Consider the following 5,446-nt stretch of genomic DNA (forward strand, 5'->3'; position numbering starts at 1 on the left):
TGCTTTATTGCGGTGGTCTGGAACCAGACCCACATATCTCCAAGGTATGCCTGTACCAATTTTTTCTAGTCCTTTATGCTCCCTTGTGAAGAAATAGGAGGACCAAGTGTTCAGAATGACTTTAGACTCCTGGCTTCGGAAATATTGGTGTGGGGCCACAATATCTCTAACGAGGGAGGGATGTAGATCTTACTAGACAGGCATTAAATCATGGTCAAGCAATTATATGTTAAAATGACGTGCTTTGGGTCCAGTTTCCAGTTCTGGTACAAGGATCTTAAAAGTCAACACACTGTTCTAACAAGTAAAAAGCTGAAGAGATTGAAAAAGTCAACAACTCTTCTTGGGTCCCTAAGAGAGGGGAGGGAGGAAACAGGGCAGACCACTGCCCCCAAGACTGAAGACAGACAGGGAGTGCTGGCTGACCTGAGCAGAGATCCCAAGCAGAAACCACCCCCAGAAAGGGTGAGGGGGGAAAGGCAGGTAGGAAAATTGGGCTGTAATTGAAGAATTGCTGGAGGCTCAGTGTGAATAAGCCTGAGAGTTAAAAGAGTTAAAAGAGCTAAAAAAGGGGAACCCAGCCACAGATCCCAACATCATAAAATTTACTACAAGGAACTCAACCAGGTTCTCAGAGCAAATATTTAGAGAAAAATCCCCTTAGGCTTCTGGCAGGGGCAGGGGAAAAGGAACCATTTTTAAATACTCCAGAGGACTCTGTTTTCAAGAAGGCCTGCCCTCTGGGGAAACTAGTTAACTAAATCCTAAGAAAGAGAGAAAGGAACAGAAAAAAACAATAATGACTGAGAATTTCCCCAAATTAATGTCAGACACCAAACCACAGATCCAGGAATATCAGAGAAAACCAAGCAGGATAAATGGCCAATAAACCCTTAAGCTAGGCATATCTTTTTCAAACTACAGAAAACTAAAGGGAAAGAAAAAAATCCTGAAAGAAGCAAGGGGGGGGGGCGGGGAACCCATCTTACCCACAGAGGAACAAAGATAAAAACTGCCTTCAACTTCTCCTCAGAAATCCTGCAAGCAAGAAGAAAGTAGAGTGAAATATTTAAAATGTTGAGAGATTTCTACATATATCATGTAAATTCTTGGATCTTTAGTCCCACTGATGGTAGCTGGGGTAAAACTATTTCTAACCCTCTTCGTCACCTTCTGTCCTCTTCTCCCTGCCCTTTCTCTCACATCCACCCCAGGCACCAGGGGAAGGGGTTGGCTGACTCAGACATTTGATGGAAGGAGGAGAGGCTGGGGAGGAGGTGCTAAGGACTAGTTACAGGGAGGGGCAAACTTCCGCTTCTGAGATACACATTCCTTTGTCATCTCAAGTCAGGGAGAAGAAGAAAAAGAGCAAGGATGGGGTGGGAAAAGGCAATATTTTGAATCTCTATACAAAACTATAAAATTCATTTCTGCTTTGGAAAGGTGGAAAAGACAATTTACCTCTATCTGATAGAGAGCACGAACCTCCAAGAGGATAAATATGGCATTGGAAATATTAAAGCAGAAGTTAATTTTGCAATTCCTCTTATTTTTGTAACAACAACAACAACAAAAAGCTGAGCACAAGGAATTTGAAGACTTAGAGAAGATTTATACCATTGTTGTACCATTGTTTTGATTTGTACCATTGATTTGTACCAATGATTTGTACCATTGTTTCATTTCTGCCTGACTCTTAATACCCAGTGAATTAAAGGCCAGTTTTAAATGCAAAACAAAAACAAAAATAAAACAACAAAAAATTGTTGAGAGAAAAAATACTCCACCAACCTAGAAGTCTGTAACCTGTGAAATTATCTTTCAAAAGTGAAGGAGAGAAAAAAAAAAGTGAAGGAGAAATAGACTTTCTCAGATAAATAAAACTTGAGGGAATTTGTTGCCAGGAGACATGTCTTGCAAATGATGTTTTTAAAAGTTTTTTGGCAGAGGAGATGAGGCTCAGAGGCTGCCCCAGCCCCTGCAGGAGAGTTCTGCCTGGGCTCGGGAACATCCTAGCCAGACTCACCTGAGCACAGAGCATCCTGGAGACAGTGAAGCTGCCAGTCACCAGGGAGGCCACCATTCTGAGGTGAAGAGTAGAAAGTGCTTAAAGTTGGGGTAGGGGAGCAGAGGACTTTACTTTCTGCAGCCTGGTGCTAGCCAAGCCCCCAAGATACTTCCTGACTAACCTCACCCCACCCCTATGCTAACTTCCTGCAGGTCCCTTAACACTGCCCTTCACTTTGGCTAAAGGGGCAGAAAGAACTCTTCCTCCATTGAAAGGAAGAAGGCCCATCAAGGAGGGGTCATATGCCTGGTTGTCTAGTCAGGTGACTGGCAGACAGTTAGGTCTCTGGAGCCTGATGGCCTGCACGATGGTTCTTTCTAGGCTGGATCCACTTCTAAGTCCCTCTGACCTCTGAAACTTAGGGCCAAGCCCTGCCCACAATGGGAGCCCAAGCATATGAGAACTAAGGTGGGACCATTTCAGGATGACTTCCATCTTGACTTACACTTGAAAAAAATCTTCCAAGTTCAGCAAAATGGGCCCTCAGATTTTCTTGAGTCCTCTGAGCTGTTCCTACTAGCTACCAGCTGCTCCAGCTGCCCAGACCAAATTAAAGAAGACCTTGACTAAACCCTATAAAAGGAATGTGGTGGTGGTAGATGACGTTCACACTCGATTTCTGCTGCCAGGAACTTCATATAAAGACCTGATGACATGTAATTTGGCTAGAGGAGTACTTTCAGATTTGTTGCAACAGACCAGTGTCCCAAAGGAAGTTGCTGATTATATCATCTATGGCATAGTTATACATGAAGTGAAAACAAGCAATGTGGCTAGAGAGGCTGCCCTTGGAGATGACCTCTCTGACACATCTCCTGTATATGCTGTCACCATGGCTTGCATTTTTGGTAACCAAACCAGGAACACAGGTGTTGGCTTGATTACTTCTGGCCAGTATGTTGTGGTCATGGCAGGTGGTGTTTAATGTCCTATGTCCCTATTTGTAATTTGAGGAAACACATGCTTGATCTCAATAAGTCCAAGACTCTAGGTCAGTGACTATCTTTAATATCTAAATTCAGATTGAATTTCCTATCATCTGAGCATGACCATGTATCACTCTGAAGACTGCCTTGTCTCTGCCTTGCTGTTTCTCAACTGGAACAGGGTGAGTACGCACTGCACTTGCACAGTCTGGCCAAGAAGGCACAGGATGAAGGACTGCCATCTGATGTTGTATATCTTCAAAGTACCAGGAAAAGATACAGTTACCAAAGATAGTGGCATTTGTCCTTATTGAAGCAGATGGCCAAAATAAAACCTGCATTCATCAAGCCCTATGGCACAGTGACAGCTGCAAATTCTTCTTTCCTGACTGATGGTGCATCTGCAATGCTGAGGAAAAGGCTCAGGCCTTGGGTTATAACCCGAAGGCATATTTGAGGGATTTTGTGCATTTGTCTCAGGATTCGAAAGATCAACTTTTACTCAAACCAACATATGCTACTCTAAAAGTGCTAGAAAAGGCAGGATTAACAATGAATGGTATTGATGCTTTGGAATTTCATGACGCTTTCTCAGGTCAGATTTTAGCTAATGGTAAAGCCATAGATTCTGATTAGTTTGTACAAAACTACATGGATTAAAAAAAAGTTGGGTTGCCTACTTTGAAGAAGTTTAACAACTAGGGTGAGTCACTGTCCTTGGGACACCTGTATGGAGCCATTGGCTGCCAAAAAATTATGGAAGGAAGCAGGCCAGTATGGCTTAGTGGCTGTCTATGCAGGTGGAGTGAAGGGCCATGCTATGATAGATAATAGACCAGGAAAAAGTGACTTGGAGTTTCTGTGCAACACACACTAGACAAGGCCATTTCAGTACATTACTGAATGACATATATAGTTACTACTTCTCTTAGGAAAACACAATTTGTGGCCTTCTGTTAAACCTTTGAAATTAAACCTTGCTAGTGTTCCGAGCTTTCCAATAATCATGGTTTACTGCCCTTTCAGGGATTTCTTAATCACCATAATCTCACACAGTGATATGTTTAAGCAATTGTTTTTGGTCTCTATTTTAATTAAAGATTAAACAAGGGGTTGCAATTTGAGAAAGAGATTAGCTAGGGTTTGGAATCATCTTTGTAATATTGGCAAAAAATACTCATTCATGTTTGTGATCTAAAGATAAATGTTTTCCTATAAAATACAAACCAATTGTGCCTCTATCTTTATGGAAAGATAATTCAGAATTTAAACATCACTTAAAACTTACAGTAAATATTGAGATATATAAATACCATATTTGTTAACTGGAGTTAACAAACTCCAGTTCTCTTAAACTGGAGAAGTATTGGGGGAAAAAGTTCTTTTAAGACAAGGAAAATAATAAAGATCAGAAATTCAGATCTAGATAAAGAAAGGAAGAGCATAAAAGGAATAAGTAAAAATATAATAAAAACTTTTTTTTAATTCTTAGTTGACCTAACAGATATTTGTTCAAAAAATAATACCAACAATGTATTTGATTATGTATGCTTATATATATATTTCAAATATATATATGCTTATGTATGCTTATATATAAGTGAAAAGAATGACAGCAATGATACAAAGAATGAAAAGAAATAATTAGGATTATTATGTTATTATTAGGTACTCACACTACCCATGAAGTGGTGTACTGTCATTCAAAAAGGGACTTAAATTATATATGTAAATGCCTATTGCCACATTTATGGCAAGCATAAAAATGGTAAAAAGTAGAAGTATAACCTATATGCTAAGAAAGGAGGAAAAATGGAATCATATAAAATGCTCATTTGAAACCACCAAAGGCATACAAAAAGTGAGAGGCAAAAATAGGAACAAAGAAGGAGAGCATTAAATAGAAAGCAGTAATAAAGATGGTAGATATGAGTCCAGATACATAAATGATCACTGTGAACATCAATGGTCCAAATATACCAATTAAAAGAAAAAAGATTGTCAGAGTGAACGACAAAATAAGACCCAATTATCTGATGTCTACAAGAAACTCATTTTAAATATAAAGACACATATAGATTTGAAGTAAATGGCTGGAGAAAAATATATCATAGTAATACTAATCAAAGAAAGCAGAAGTAGCTACATTAATTTCAGATGGAGCAGATTTCAAAGAAAGAAAATTATTAAGGATAAAGAAGGGCATTATGTACTGATAAAGGGGTTAATTTTCCAAGAAGGCATTACAATCCTTAACATGTATATGTCTAACAACATAGCATCAAACTATGAGAGGCAAAAACTGATAGAACTACAAGGAGAAATAGATGAATCCACTATCATGGTTGAAGACTTCAAATCCCTCTATCAGAAATGAACAGATTGAGCCAGCAGAATAGCAGTAAGGACATAGTTGAACAAAACATCACCATCAATCAACAGAATATAATTG

At 39.3% G+C, this 5,446-nt stretch overlaps 1 pseudogene; it reads left to right on the forward strand.

Annotated features, from left to right (window-relative positions):
* The first annotated feature begins 2,523 nt into the window (after positions 1-2,523).
* LOC132488393 (trifunctional enzyme subunit beta, mitochondrial-like) lies at positions 2,524-3,871 on the forward strand (annotated as a pseudogene).
* The last annotated feature ends 1,575 nt before the right edge of the window (positions 3,872-5,446 follow it).

Source organism: Mesoplodon densirostris, chromosome 1 (genome assembly GCF_025265405.1).
Source record: "Mesoplodon densirostris isolate mMesDen1 chromosome 1, mMesDen1 primary haplotype, whole genome shotgun sequence".
Lineage (NCBI taxonomy): Eukaryota > Metazoa > Chordata > Mammalia > Artiodactyla > Ziphiidae > Mesoplodon > Mesoplodon densirostris.